The sequence below is a fragment of the Bos grunniens genome, chromosome X, assembly GCF_055505025.1.
Source record: "Bos grunniens cultivar Pamir isolate PY7600 chromosome X, Bosgru_T2T1.0, whole genome shotgun sequence".
In the NCBI taxonomy this organism is placed as follows: Eukaryota; Metazoa; Chordata; class Mammalia; order Artiodactyla; family Bovidae; genus Bos; species Bos grunniens.
In genome coordinates this window covers 24658784-24675600 of record NC_141194.1, presented here as the reverse complement: position 1 = coordinate 24675600, position 16817 = coordinate 24658784, and the positions used below count along the sequence as shown (strand labels likewise).

General features: G+C 36.0%; 1 pseudogene; it reads right to left on the bottom strand.

The window, feature by feature from the left end:
- Positions 1–12043: 12043 nt before the first annotated feature.
- On the bottom strand, positions 12044–12356 carry LOC147339998 (cytochrome c pseudogene; annotated as a pseudogene).
- Positions 12357–16817: the final 4461 nt, after the last annotated feature.

Sequence of the window (16817 nt, the reverse complement as noted above, 5' to 3'; positions counted from 1 at the left end):
TAGTGGAAAAAAGGAAAACCTTCCTTGACTTTGCATCCTCTTCAGCTGTGTATCTCTTTCCTCTATATTTCTTTAGAGAAAACTTTGCCAGAGTGATGTCTGTGTTTTCCTTACTTCTATTCACTGTAGAACACATTCCTCTCAGACTTGGATTCCCACTGTGCTGCTGCAATCACTTTGGTTAGTTATCCAACGATTTTTATTAATACATTAACAAAGTTAAAGGAGAATTTTATGTTCTCATCCCATTCAAACCTTCAGTAGTCTCTGACATTTAATCATTGCTTTTCTTAACAGTACTTAATAATATTTGACATTTTAGTGGTATATATTGGATCTATATTCTCCCACTAGAATATAAGCCTCATAAGGGGAAGAACCATGTATTTATTTATTTATATTTAGTTTAATATTTAATCCCTGGTATTTAGGGAAGAGCCTGGTACAATCACTGAATAAATTGCTAAACATATGAGTGAACCTATACAATATAAATAGTAGAATAAAAGCTGCAAGAATGTGAACTTTGGCTACTTCATGATATTGAATAAAAAGTCACCTTGTTTTTTCAGATATTATTAAAATCAGATATAGGAAAATGATGCTTCCCTTCCAGTAGTCATGTATGGATGTGAGAGTTGGACTGTGAAGAAAGCTGAGCACTGAAGAATTGATGCTTTTCAACTGTGGTGTTGGAGAAGACTCTTGAGAGTCCCTTGGACTATAAGGAGATCCAACCAGTCCATTCTAAAGGACATCAGCCCTGGGTGTTCTTTGGAAGGAATGATGCTAAGCTGAAACTCTAGTACTTTGGCCACCTCATGCAAAGAGTTGACTCATTGGAAAAGACCCTGATTTGGGAGGAATTGGGGGCAGGAGGAGAAGGGGACAACAGAGGATGAGATGGCTGGATGGCATCACCGACTCACTGGACATGAGTTTGGGTAAACTGTGGGAGTTGGTGATGGACAGGGAGGCCTGGCGTGCTGCAGTTCATGGGGTTGCCAAGAGTCGGACATGACTGAGCGACTGAACTGAACTGAACTGAACCTTTAAACAAACAAAATTTCCTTAAATATTCAACAAAACATCAGATATTTTCCAGAATTGAAAATTCTAAAAGGAAAAGCCATTTTAAAGAGCTTTTAAAAAAAGATTTGGTGATCCCGATGTGGATGGCATTAATGTGATTGCTAATGTATCGTAATACAAACTGTGAAAAATTCTTAAAGAGATGGGAATACCAGACCATCTTATCTGCCTCCTGAGAAATCAATATGCAGGTCAAGAAGCAACAGTTAGAACCAGACACGGAACAATGGACTGGTTCCAAATTGGGAAAGGAGTACGCCAAGGCTGTATATTCTCATCCTGCTTATTTAACTTATATGCAGAGTACATCATGTGAAATTCAGGCTGGATGAGGCACAAACTAGAATCAAGATTGCCGGGAAACATATCAATAGCCTCAGATATGCAAATGACACCACCTTAATGGCAGAGAGTGAAGAGGAACTAAAGAGCCTCTTGATGAAAATGGGAGAGGAAAGTGAAAAAGCTGGCTTAAAACTCAACACAAAAAATGAAGATCATGGCATCTGGTCCCATCACTTCATGGCATATAGATGGGGAAACAATGGAAACAGTGACAGACTTTATTTTCATGGGCTCCAAAATCATTGCATATGGTGACTGCAGCCATGAAATTAAAAGATGCTTGCTCCTTGGAAGAGAAGCTATGACAAACCTAGACAGCATATGAAAAAGCAGAGACATTACATTACCAACAAAAGTCCATATAGTCAAAGCTATGGTTTTTCCAGTAGTAATGTACAGATGTGAGAGTTGGACCATAATGAAAGCTGAGCACCGAAGAATTGATGCTTTTGAACTGTGGTGTTGGAGAAGACTCTTGAGAGTCCCTTGGACTGTAAGGAGATTAAACCAGTCCATCCTAAAGGAAATCAGTCCTGAATATTCATTGAAAGGATTCATGCTGAAGATGAAGCTCCAATACTTCGGTCACCTGATGTGAAGAACTGACTCGTTGGAAAAGACCCTGATGCTGGGAAAGATTGAAGGAGAAGGGAACAAAAGAGGATGAGATGGTTGGATGGCATCACCGAATCATTGGACGAGTTTGAGCAAGTTCTGGGAGTTGGTGATGGACGGAAGTCTGGCGTGTTGTAGTTCATGGGGTCTCAAAGAGTCAGACACAGCTGAGGAACTGAACTGAACTGAATGTATCTTAATGAAAAATTTAACCATGATGAAGGGGGCATATTACTAGGTCACTTTATTGTCGTTGCCTCATCATCTTCATTTTAAGTTGATGAGGCTGGAAATAATACCCTGTATTGCAAACCAACATATGTAAAAGCCCAATCACAATAGACCAGTTAATAGCATTTCTATAAAAGAAAGAAAATAAACCATATGTTTATTTTAAATATATATTTGGATTTACTGTCTAAATTGCTTCAGTAGCTGACTGATTTCTACAAAAATAGTGGCATAGATACATTTGCCTCACTTCCAAAATATCTGTTCAACAAGTATGCACTTTTTAAAAGCTAGCAAAAGGGATAAACTGTTAACTTATATGGAATGCTCATAATTTGAAATCAACAGACATTTGGAAGTCTGCCACAGCTCCTAGCAATGATTTGAAGAAAACCAAGAAGCAAGAAAGCAAATTCATTTTTTATCAAGTTTTGACAAAATTTGTCTTCTAATTTTCATTTTTATAATCAGCTGCTAAAGGCATTCATTTTCATCTCCTTGATTAGATACTGTAGAGACTGATTACTGGATTTAATAGTTCTTTTTAATGAAAAATTGTCATTAGCTTTTCTATGATTACCTTAAAATAACCACAAATCACCCATTAGTTTTTTTTTCTATTTTTTTCCCAAATTGTTTGTTTCCTTATTTATTCCCAGTTTCTCCTCTGTACATTCCATATCCAAACTCCAAGCCTCTCATTTCCACCAAACCACTCAGGTTTTCTAGGGTAATCCTGTTCAACATTCCCTTACCAATTACTTAAGCTTATGTTAAATCCAGCTTGGGCCATAAAACCTTCCACTAATTTACAAGAAGCAATAATAAGATACCTACTTTTCTTAAAGCAACTCATAAGCTTTACTACTATTTAATATTTTAATTTAAAAATGTTGAAAAGAAATTATCTTAATTCTCCCTGACACTAAGATTTTTTCCTATTCACAGTAATAGTAGCTCACATTTTTAAATGCAATAAGTGGGTTCTACAAAGTCAATAGGATTGGTATCATTTCCTTTTCCAGGAGAAGAAAATGATTTATGAAAGTCCTTTAACTTATTAAAATGAAAGTCCTTTAACTTATTAATAATATAGTCTTTCTACTACATTATATTAATAATCAAAATAACTATAAATGATCACTTTGTTTGAATCATTGAATCCATTATTATTTGATATTTCCTGAGACTATGCATTATATATGATCAGTTCAGTTGCTCAGTCATGTCTGACTCTTTGCAATCCCATGGACTGCAGCACACCAGGCTTCCCTGTCCATCACCAACTCGCAGAGCTTGCTCAAACTCATGTGCATTGAGTCGGTGATGCCATCCAACCATCTCATCCTCTGTCATCCCTTTCTCTTCCTGCCTTCAGTCTTTCCCAGCATCAGGGAAAGATGACTCTTTTCCAGTGAGTCAATTCTTCGCATCAGGTGGCCAAAGTGTTGGAGCTTCAGCTTCAGCATGAATATTCAGGACTGACTTCCTTTAGGATCGACTGGTTTGATCTCCTTGCAGTCCAAGGGCTGAGCGCTGCAGAATTGATGACTTTGAACTGTAGTTTTGGAGAAGACGCTTAAAAGAGTCCTTTGGACTGCAGTATATATGAGAGTAGAGGGTTTTTTTGGGTTTCCCTTGTAACTCAGTTGGTAAAGAATCTGCCTGCAGTGCAGGACACCTGGGTTCGATCCCTGGGTTGGGAAGATCCCATGGAGAAGGAAATGGCAACCCACTCCAGTATCATTGTCTGGAAAATCTCATGGACAGAGGAGCCTGGTGAGCTGCAGTCCATCGGGTCGCAAAGAGTCAGGCACGACTGAGCAACTAACACTTACTTAGAGGGCTTTTTATGATTTATTGTTAAACATTACCTCTTCTAAAAAACTCTCACCTAAATAATGCTAACATTCACATGTTGATGATGTTTTCTTTCTAATTATAAAAATTACATCTTGAATAAATGCGAGCCTTGTTATGAGTTTAGTATTCCATGGCTTTGCAGTCTCCAGTTAAAATTGAAATATCTAATAACTGTGCCTCATTTCTGAATGTAACTCTTCCACTGATATTTGCAAAGTAAATATAATTTTATAGAAAATGCAAATTTAAAGCACATTTAGCTGCTATAATGAAAATCTCTACGTGGTCTATAGTATAGTATAAATGCATTTTTTATAATGACTTATAGGACTTTTAAAATAATGACTTATAGGTCTTGACACTGATTTATAGATTGTCCTGCTTCCCACTGTCAAATTGGATTTTCAGGATAATGCTAATTGGTGAGTAGGTAAATATTACCAACCTTTCAAACACGAAGTGACTGAAGTTGGCTAGATAACTTGCCTTATGTTACAGAGCAAGCATGAAAATACAAAAAATAAAAACCAAATTTCTGACCCAAAGGCTTTTTTCTATTGAATAATCACTTTGTAATGCTGGAGCAGATTTCTATGTAAATTCTATATCTCTAGCTTTATAGTAACATAGACCCAGATGAGATGGGATGTCTTCACCTTTCCTGATCTTAGCCTCTCTCCATATTAAAATGAATCATTTGGAAGCTTTTCTTTTGCCCTCTCTGCATATTATTTCTTAATGTTCATCAGGTTTTGTTTTTAAACTTTTTTGGACTCACAAATGTTAAATTTTGTTATTTTCTTTTTACTTTCCCTTCCAATTTCCCTTCTTCCTTGTCATCATTTTCAATTCTTCTACTATGCATCATAATATTCTTTTTAAAAACTAGGATCTAGTTAATTTTGATTGTTACCTGAAGCATGGGCTTCCCTGGTGGTTCAGATGGTGAAAAATCTGCCTGCATTATAGGAGATCCAGGTTCGATCCCTGGCTTGTGAAGATCCCCTGGAGAAGGGAATGACAAACCACTTCATATTCTTGCCTGGAGAATTCCATGGACAGAGGAGCCTGGAAGGCTACAATCCATGGGGTCGCAAAGAGTTGGACACAACTGAGTGATTAACACTACTACTACTACTACTACTACTGCTGCTACTACCTGAACCATAGAGTGTGTATCTGTTTGTTTCTATTAAATGTTAGGAATGAATAGTTTCTTAAATTTCTTAAACTAGCTTGAATTTTGCTAAGGGAAAAAACATTATTTTTTTTAAATGATGACAAGCATTCTGCTTTAGAAAACATGAGTTTTCATCAAAGTATAACAAGCATACAAGGAAGTACACAAGTCATAAGTTACAGATAGATTAATTTTCACAAAATAAAAACACCCAAAAAACACCCATGTGACTAGCATGCAGAAGAAATTTAACATCATTAGAACTGATGAGATTTTAATTGAAATTATGCTGAATCTCTGACTCAGTGTGGGGAGATTAAAAATATTGAATCTCCTAATCCATAAAATTATTATACCATTCCAATTGTTCATATCTTCATTAATATTTTCTAAGCAATTTTCCACAGTTCACTGTGTACATATCTTGCACATTTTTCATTAAAGTTACATTTCAGAATATGATGTTCTTTGATGTTGTCATAAATAATATTTTTGTAGTAATATAATTCTTTTTTTATTGAGATATAGTTTATTCATAATATTCTGTTAGTTTCAGATGAACATCACAGTGCTTAAGAATTTTTACAGGTTTTTGTTTGTTTGTTTGTTTTTGTTTTTTGCTGTTGTTGAGTTGTTAAGTTGTATCTGGCTCTTTGTGACCCCATGGGCCTTAGCTTGCCAGGTTCCTTTGTCCATGGTATTTCTCAGGCAAGAATACTTGAGTGGGCTGCCATTTCCTTCTCCAGGGGATCTTCCCAACCCCGGGATCAAGTCTGCAACTCCTTTACTGGCAGGCAGATTCTTTACTGCTGAATCACCAGGGAAGCACTTTTACAGTTTAAACTCCATTGAAAGTTATTACAAGATAATGGCTATGATTTCATGCGCTATGCAGTTTCCTTGTTCTTTATCTGGAAAATTGTTTTTGAATGCCTCTGAAGAGCCAAGGCAAAATACACTGAAGAAATGAAGTTGAAGTGACAGTGAGGGAAAAACCTGGGACACTATTTCATAGTCATACAGGCAGCTGTGTTCTTTGAACAGAAGTTTGTTACCGTCTCAGGGCCTTTGCACTTGCTTCTACTGTTTGTCGTATTTAGAATTACACTTGATTTTTTTTTCTTGAGCTTGTACCTTGTATAGCAAGTAATCTTGCTATATCGACTAATATATTCTAACTCACTAACGATAGATTACTTTCAGATATTGTAAATACATAATGATGTAATCTGTGAATAATGGCTGTCGCACTCTTTCTTTTTCAGTCCTTGTGGCTACTAAGTCGCTTCAGTCATGTCCGACTCTTTGCTACCCCATGGACTATAGCCCGCCAGGCTCCTCTGTCCATGGAACTCTCCCAGCAAGAATAATCCTTATGCCTTTGTTTTTATCTTTTCCTTGCTTTATTGCCCTGGCTAGGGCCCCCTAAAATGTTGAGCACAATTAGTGATAATAAGCATTGTTGTGTTGTTCTTGATCTCAAGGGAGTAAGTTTTCCGTATGTCACCATTAGTTATTATATTTGCCTCAGTTTTTTGAAGTTTTTTTTTTTTTTTTTTTTGCTTTTAATCATGGTAAATTTTGCCTAATGGCATTTTTGCATATTTGGGGATAAATCTATGATTTTTTCCTTTTGTTCTGTTAACTTTGTTTGATTTCTAAATGCTACAAACCATAAATTTATCTTGGATTAAAAAGTATTTGTTTATGTATATTACAGTTGCTACATCTTGGATTAAGTTTGTTAAGCATCCCTCCTCTTTTTGGGGGGGGGTCATGAAAGAGACTTTTAATTTTCCTTTCTTATGAAATTCTTGTTGGTTTGATATACATTTCGAATGCTTCAAATTAAACTTTTTTGGAAGGTTTTCACTGTTTCTATTTTCTGGAAGAGGTAGTGCAAATCAGATTTCCTAAGTTTTCTTTTTTAACTGTATTTTTCTTGGAATTTTGCCATTTCATATCAAATGTATTGGATACAACTGCTTATAGGCTTCCCAGGTGGCCCTAGTGGTAAAGAACCTGCCTGCCAACACAGGAGATGTAAGAGACGCTGATTCAGTCCCTGGGTCAGGAAGATCCCCTGGAGGAAGGCATGACAACCCACTCCAGTATTCTTGCCTGGAAAATCTCATGGACAGAGGAACTTGGCAGGCTACAGTCCATGGGGTCACAAAAGTCAGTCATGACTGAAGCCACTTAGCATACATGCACACACAACTGCTTTAATTTTACATCTATGCCTCAAGAATCTGTAGGGATGACCCCCTTTATGTTCCTCATATGAATTATATGTGCCTTCTCATTTTTCTCAATCAGTCTTGCTAGATGTTTTGAAAGGGATAATAAAGATATTAATAAAGATATTAACCCTTTCAAAAGAGAACTTTCTTGGTTTTGTCAATATTCTTTTATATTTTTAAAAATTCATTATATTTTAATTTTTAATTTTATTGTTTTATTTTCTCCACTTTACTATACCATTTTTTTCTGAAGTCTTGTGAGTAATGATCAGGTCCTGAATTTTCCAGCATTTTTTCTTTTGCATTTAATGTGGGAAGTTTTCTTTTGGTGCATCCTACACATTTGAAAAGATTCTTGAGGTATAACTGACATACCATAAATTTGATAATTTTAAAATGTATGATGCATTATGATTTACATATATGTATATATTTATGAAATAAGATAATAACTATATCTGTTACCTGCCAAATTTTCCATGTGGAGTTGTGTAATCACCCCTGCTAAGTTTCTCTATGGCCCCAAGTCCAGGCAGTAAACATTCTTTTTTTTTTTTTAGTAAACATTCTTATACAAATATGTGTATGGACATATGCTTTAATTTCTCTGGAATAAACACCAGAAGTCGAAGACATGAATCACATCATAAATAGGATAGAGTCAATGAGTTTTTCCAAATAATTGAATCATTTTATATTCTGTTAGTAGTGGATGAGAGTCACTGTAGCTCTATATCATTGCTTAGAATGGTCAGTATTTTAAACTGTAGTCCTTAGAGGTGTACAGTGATATTTCAAAGTCACTCTAAATGGTATAGGTAAAACCAAATCATTGATTTTCCTGTCCTGGCATACATAGTAAATGGAGAAAATGTAATATAGGCCTAATGCCCGTCCTTTCCTTTCCACCTGATTTTGTATAGATATTTATTTTTGACTGCAAGCTAGATTTTCTGTGTGAAACACTATGGAGATAACTGGAGGCCAGGGAGCATTTCATTTTGCTTATGAAGGACAGTTAGTGTTGGAGTAATTCATCTCATAGCAGTGAGGGATTGTGTCCTTTTAAGGCTGGGTTTCAGATTTTGTGAAGGGTTTTATATTTCTGATTCATATTTACATTTAGGGCATATCCTCTCAGAGATGTCAAATGATTTGTTGGATTGTTTTCCAGAACATCTCCTTGGTGTTGTGTAGTCAGGTCCAGTTTGTGTTCCCTGCTGGAAGCCCTGATCAGCTACAAACTTCTCAGCTACAACTTTCTGCTTAGCATTTTGGATCCTCAGTCATCTCTTTCGTATTATAAAAGGACTTAAGAGGAAAAAGTGGTATCAAATTTGGGTCTCGTCACTTAGGCTTCTCCTGTCTCTGAGATCCAGTTCTTCCTTTGGCCTCTGGTGCCTTTTAATAATACTTTTAATATCTTCCAGATTTCCTAGGTTTTCTCAGTAGGAGGCTTGAGCTGAAATGGTCTACCATAACTGGAAGCAGAAAGTGAAAAGTGAGAGTGAAGTAGCTCAGTCGTGTCCAACTCTTTGCGACCCCGTGAACTGTATGGCCTACCAGGCTCCTCCCTCCATGGGATTCTCCAGGCGGGAATACTGGAGTGGGTTGCCATTTCCTTCTCCAGGGGATCTTCCCAACCCAGGGATTGAACCTAGGTCTCCTGCATTGCAGGCAGACGCTTTAACCTCAGAGCCACAGACATCTCTCTAAATAAAATTTTTTTGAAATATGTATTAGTTTGTGATAGTTTTGCTTCTTGTAGCCAATCAATCCAAACAATATTAAGAAGATAAAGTATTTCAGGGCAAATGTTTCTTGAGAATTCAATCCTTTTTGTCATTGTCTGCTTGATTTCCAATTTAAAATTTGACTGAATCCATGAACTTTTCCACAGTCCCCAACATGTGCCAAGTGTGATCCATCTATTGGAGGTACATTGTTGGGTTACTGCTTAATGTGGATTCAGTCAAGAAGATTAGGAGATATATTAGAGAAGATATAAAATATGGGTATGTACATGTTATTTTATTGGCATAAATTAATGATACTTGATCACATATTAAGTCTTAAAATAGATATTAATGATTTCAGAAAAAATTTCATCAAACAATGACAATCTCTGTCCAAGTAAGTTTGCCCATCACTTATCTATCTATATAATTAAAACAAAGTTAGTGTCCATCATTTGATAATAAATGAACTATAAATTGCATGCATCAATATGAATGAATCTCACAAATATAATATTGAGCCAAAAAAAAAAAAAAAGTCAGTGGCATACTAAGACCTGTAGTATGTACTCATTTATATATTGGAGATGCTCATCTGATCAAGGAAGACTATTAATCAGACTATCCATACAACTTGAAATACTGAAAGACAGATAGATGGAGAGATGGAGACAGAGAAAAATGGAAGGAATTGAAGAGGGATTGAAGAACAAACAAAGGCAGTGGTCAGCCAGAAAAATTTACAAAGTGAAGATCCTTAGAATTCAGTTGAGTATTTGTAATTGTCTTTCTCTCTGAAGAATATACAAATTCAGGTAGCTTACTAGAGGTAGAACAATGAGCAGAACTTCCAGTAAACTCACCAGGCCATAGGGAATGTAAGAGGTTGTAAATTTTGCTGGGTTTGAATGGGATGCTGAGGGCTATAGTTTGGGAGCAACAGCAGAGCCAGAAATGACCAACTCTTACCAGGCTCATCTCTGAATCATTTGAATCTCTGTTTGGAATAGATAGGTCTGAAAATGATAGTGTTGCTAGTAGCGAAGCCGGAATGAAATTTAACTTGAATTGTGTCTGCAATTTTCATATATAGTTTTTGGCATAGAATTGAAAATGGCCAGGATAAGTAGGAGAAAAGAACATGTGACCTAAACCCAGTTGAAACAGCAGATAATGGAACTAGAATAACAAGTTAACCAGATAAAAGACCTATGTTCAAGTAAATAGAAGACAAAATTAAGAATTTTAGTGGCAAACTGAAAATTATAAAAAATCAGGTCTTATTTCATGTACTGAAGTTCTGTATGTAGGCACTTAAACATTAGGAATATTGTCACCTCATAAATGGATTCATTAATTATAATGAAATGTTCCTATATGTCTCTAGTTATACTCTGTTTCTTGAAGTCTACTTTGGCATTAATGTACCCAGTCAAGCTTTCTTATGCTTAATTTTATACAGTATATTATTTTCTATACTATTACTTTCAACCTATCTCTTGAATTCAAATTAATTCATATGTAAGTAGCATATAGTAAATAGGACTTGTCTTTTTTTCTAGTCTGAAAAACTCTCCATTCGAATTGGAATGATTAGGTCTGCTTAAATTTAATATTATCAATACAGTTTGTTTTAAAGTTGATGATCTTGCCACTCATTTTCTATTTTCCCCATCTCTTTATTTTTCTGTTCCTCTTTTGTACTTCCTTTTGAATACTGAATATTTTTTATTAATTCAATTTAAATTCCTCTTTTGACTTTTTATTTGTGGCAGTTTATTTTTTAAATTTTTTTAATCTCTGACTTTGTTTTTAATTCTTAAGCCCTATGATAGGATAGTTTACAAATCTATGCTAGTGATATAGCTCCTCTACTTTAACTTTTCTAATGAGCTGGCAAAAGCATCATTACCAATCACACACATATAAGTAGTTCTACAGTTGTGTTTCTAAATTCCTGTTTAAAAGACAATCCTGAATTATAACTTAGTCTGACATCATGAAGAATGCAAAAGCAAAGTTTGCTATCATATCTTGTCACAGTGAATTTTAAAAGCATCTGACCTTAAAGATCATCTATAAAATGTGAGGTGCCAAATATTCTTTATTTGATGCTATACATAAACCATACTAAAATGCCTTTCATTAAGTAAAAGGCAGTATTTTAGATAAAGAATTTTAATTAAATTGGCATAGTTAAGACCAAAAAGATACAGTGGACATTGTCAGTGTGTCTTTAGCCCTTGCATAGATAGGCTAATGAGCACAACTTGAAACAGGTGACTCTCGTGCTGGTCTGTAAGACAGTGAAGGGACCTTCTCAGTATTTAAATATATATATATTTATATTTAAATATTTATATATACACACACACACACACACACACACACACACCAGTTATAGAAATCTGAGCATAAAACCAATCTCCTGTAGGGTCTGAGAAGGCATTCATCATCTTCCTGAAAAGCCTGACATTTCTGATTCAGGTTCAATCATCTCTTTAGAAAAGGAAAACAGTGATAGTCCTTGTTGAACTGGAATTACTATCAAAATTCAAAAACTTGACCATGTTCATTAAGCCACAAGCCAATCTTATTTAAATCAAGACTGTCCAACAGAAATATTCCATCAGTCATTCACGATCTGAGTTCTAGTGTATGAGATCAATTTAAATATGGTACACATAAAAAGTCATGAGACATTTCTGTTTTGTAATAAATAAGGCAGTGGACCACTATTACTCATTACTAGCTTTTTTGAGATAAGTTATCGTCTTCCCTTTCTCCCTTCTTCTTAATCCCAGTGAACATCACTTTTGTTTCGGGAATGCACTTCTTGTGATTCTTCAAGTAATCCATCAGTGTCTCCTCTCCCCAGGTGATGCCTTTGTTCTTGTTGGGATTCGTGTAAGAGAATCCAGCAGCTTGACCTGTCTTTTACCCAAACAGACAATGGAGATTTGGCCCAGTCTTGTGCTTGCCTCCCTTTTCCACAGTATAGCACGGGGCACACTTCTGAATAGAAATCTTGTCCTTCTCAGCGTCACCCATTTTTAAATCGTTCCTTCTCCTCAAACGGCTGAGAGGTTCCTGCTTCAAGCCGCAAGCGGAATGTCCCACTCTCTAAGCCCAAGGACACACCCCTATGGCCATTTGAAAACCTCTCCACACATTCTTTGACCTCCTTTCCTTCAAGAGATGCGTTTCATGGCTCCTCCCAGCATTCTAGGTCAAGCCTAGTGAGTCTTTGTAACCAATACAATGCAACAGTTGTGATGCTAGATAATGAAACTGACATTATCAGCTATCACCAGCAGAGGGCGCCGTGTTGGTCCGCCACCCTGTGCTTTTGAAGCACAGATCACAGGTCACTGTGGTTCTCCGTTTCCATATTTCCTTTCATATTCTGTAGAACTTCCGGTAATAACATAAATTACGGGTTGTCCGCCGGCAAATTGACTCAGGTATGTTTCTATGGAAATGTCTTAATTCACTGTTACCTTGGAAAGATAATTTTGCCAGATAGAGAATTCTACTGACGTTTTATTTTTTTGTTTGGTATCAGAAAGATTCTGCTCCATTATCTCGGTTTTCTATGGATTCTGTTGAGAAGGCCACCACTGTCATTTCTAGGGAGGTAACGTATCTTTCTCAGAAGTTTTGATTTTTCTACACTTCACTAATATTCTTTATATTTCATATAAATATCTAAAAGACGTTTACTAGTGAAATATTTCAAAATTTAAATAGCTGTTTTGTTGATTCTAAATTTTCCATTTGTGTAAATAAAAGAAGAATTTATTGGAATGACAATAGCGACAAAATATAGCAAGAGCAAAAATATCTTATTAAAAATAGCAAAAGGCAATGTATTTTTCTTCTTACTAAAATGCATAAAAAATCTGCAGACTGTACATAACCAGAATTTGGAGGGCATATAAAATGGTACTGAGTTTTTGGAAATTAATTTGCTATTTTTTACCAATACTTTAAATTTACCTACCCTTTTCCACCATAATTGGCTTTCTCTGACTATCTGACAGAATTTGTCGAAGATATGTATATAAATATGGCTACAAAAAGGCACAACAGCTATTTTTAGTACACTATATTGTATTCATACTATAAATGCATTGCAGATTTTATACCCAAATAGATCTTATATAATTGCAGAAGATATCTCCAGGACATATTTTTAATAAAAAGCAAGCAAGTTTATTTCACATGTGTTTACAAGTAAATAAATATTACTTATATAGATGTATATTTATATGTATGTTTGTTCAGGTACACTCTTCATTGCTAATCATGGTTACTTCTGTCAAAGGATATATGTCCGTGTTTTTGGAAATTTTACACTGAGCACACATCTTACTTTTAATCAGTAGAATAAAGTAGTTACGTGGCAGCATATTACTGATGATTCTTTTTAACTGTCTACTTTATTTTTTTAAGTAGTATGATACAGTGAGAAGTTATGCTTAAAACCAGAATTATGGCAGAGGTGGATGGAAAAGAAATAATATGAAAAAATATAGAAAATATATGTGGAGAAAAATTTAATTTTTATGTGAACCATTTATAAGAAACTGACCTCTAATTAGTCATTGAAATCATTGTACTGGGGGCGATAAATAAAAGTGTCAGAAAGAATGCTTTTTTCACTGTTCTACTGGGATTAAATGTCAGGTGTAATGTAGAATTTACTTAATATCCAGGAGCTTCTCTTGCCATGATATCAGGAAAAGTGACAGCAGTAATCAGGGTCAAAATCCTCTCAATTTTTATCTGCTCCGTGTACAGAAAAAGACAAAACTATAATCTTGTTGTATAGGGTTTTCATGCCATTTCTTATGATATGTATGAAATGTTTAGTGAGAATTGCTGTTCTTTAGAAAAATGTGTTTAGATTTAACTGTGTGGAATCCAGCAATATTGCTAAATGCAGTTATTAATTCTAATTTGTTCCATGTAGATTATTTTGAGATATTCTGGAAACATAAATATCCAACTGAATAAAGCTGTGTTCATTTCTATTCTTGTCAATTATTTGTGCATTTTTAACTCTTGCATACATTGTCACCCCTAGACCTCCATAAAATGTTGAAAAGAACTAGTAATAATAGGCATCCTTGCCTCCATTCTTCTCTCAGGTTGTGTTTCTCAATGTTGTATTACTAATTATGATATTTGCTATAGTTTTCTGAGGCTTTCTTAAAACTCATAACTGGATGGTAAATTTGCCTGATGGTTTGTCTGTGTTTGTAGTGAAAGTGACAGGGTTATCTGTCTTTTGTTGAGGAGAATTGATGTTAAAATATTAAGCCACTTAAGAATTCAGGTTTGGATTAAACTCAGTTTGTTCATGGGTAATAACAATTGAAATGTGTTTGGATTCATAAGAATTTTTTTTCTTATGTTGTCATGATGCATATCAATCTTCCTTTCCTATACTGCCTTTGTCAGTTTAGTGTAAAGTTTATAAGGATGTCATTAAATATTTTGGTTAGTGTTTTTATTATTTCTATTCCATGTAATGGGTTGAACAAGACTGGTATTATTTATTTATGAATTTTATTGAAAAGTTTACACAATCAGGCATCAGACCGTAGAAATCATTTGTGGGAAGGAATTTTATTATGAATACAATTAAAATCTATAGGATTTTGAAAATTTCTTGTTGCGGTGTATTTTTCTGGAATTTTGTCTTATCATATAATTTCAAATATTATATAAGGGTCTCAAGCATCTACAGTGATGATCCATTCTATATTCCTGGTGTTGATGATGTATGTCTTCCTTTGTGTGTGATCAGTCTTGCCAGGAATTATAATTTTTTAACATTTAACCCCCCCGAAAATAATTTTGGGGTTTATCAATGTTTGTATTTTTCTGAATTTCATTAGCTAATTCTAATTCTTTTAAATCCACTATCTTTTTTTGCTTGTTTAAATCAGCTCTTTGCCTCTCCATTTTTGAGGTGGCTTATCAGATCTCCAGATTTCAGGGTTTTTAATGCTAAAATGTTTCTTTAGACACATTTTGGTGGACCCCACACATTTTTAACAGCCTTTCTTAGGTGTGAGTGAAAGTGAAAGTTGCCCAGTCATGTCCAACTCTTTGGGACCTCATGGACTACACAGTCCATGGAATTCTCCAGGCCAGAATACTGAAGTGGGTGGTTGTTCCCTTCTCCAGGGGATCTTCCCAACCCAGGGATCAAAGCCAGGTCTCCCACATTACAGGCAGATTCTTGACCAGCTGAGCCACCAGATGTAATTGACTTAAAATGAGCTACACAACTTTGAAATAATGTAACTTTTGAGATATTTATATATTTGTAAAATCCTCACCACAGTTAGGGCTTCCCTGGTGGTTCAGATGGTGAAGAATCTGCCTGCAGTGCAGGAGACCTGCGTTCAATCCCTGGGTCAGGAAGATCCCCTGGAGAAGGGAATGGCTAGCCACTCCAGTATTCTTATCTGGGAAATCCCATGGACAGAGGAGCTTGGTGGGCTACAGTCCATGGGGTCACAAAGAGTCGGACATGACTGAGCAACTAACACTTTTACCACAATTAAGATGATAAACACATTTACCCCCCCCCAGGTTTCCATATGCACCTTTGAATTTTTCCTCCAGTCAAGCTCTGTTCTCTTTCACTCTATGAACTTTTTCATACAATTCTTTGTGTGCATATACACTTTGATTTTTTTCTTGTATAAACATCAAGGAATGGAATTGTTGGGTTACATGATATGTGCTTCTTTAAGATACTGTAGAAAATACTAAAATGCTTTGTAATTTGATTGTATTATTTTACACACTACCAGCAGTGTATCCGGGCTTCCCTGGTGGCTCAGACGATAAAGAATCTGCCGGAAATGCAGGAGACCCGGGTTCAATCCCTGGGTCAGAAAGATCTCCTGGAGAAAGGAATGACTACCCACTCCAGTATTCTTGCCTGGAGAGCATGTTAGGGACCCAGTTATTCTATATACTTGCCAGCACTTATTCTGGTTAGTATTGTTAATGGTAGCATTTCTGATAGGTGGGCAGTGCTTTGTCACTGTCACTCTAAATTGCACGGATGTAACTAAGTCCTTGTTCTTTCTGTCCCAGGAGTCCCTCGTGAGGGGGAAAAAGTGGATTGCAGACCTGATACTAATCCTTTCATTCCCTTCTCCAGGGGATCTTCCTGACCCAGGGATGGAACCTGGGTCTCCTGCCATTGCAGGTGAATTCTTTACTGTCTGAGCCAGTGCTAGGGAAGCCCTTTGAATGTACTGCTACTGCTACTGCTGCTGCTAAGTCACTTCAGTTGTGTCCGACTCTGTGCGACCCCATAGACGGCAGCCCACCAAGCTTCCCCATCCCTGGGATTCTCTAGGCAAGAATACTGGAGTGGGTTGCCATTTCCTTCTCCAGTGCATGAAAGTGAAAAGTGAAACTGAAGTCGCTCAGTCGTGTTCGACTCTTAGCGACCCCGTGGACTGCAGCCCACCAGGCTCC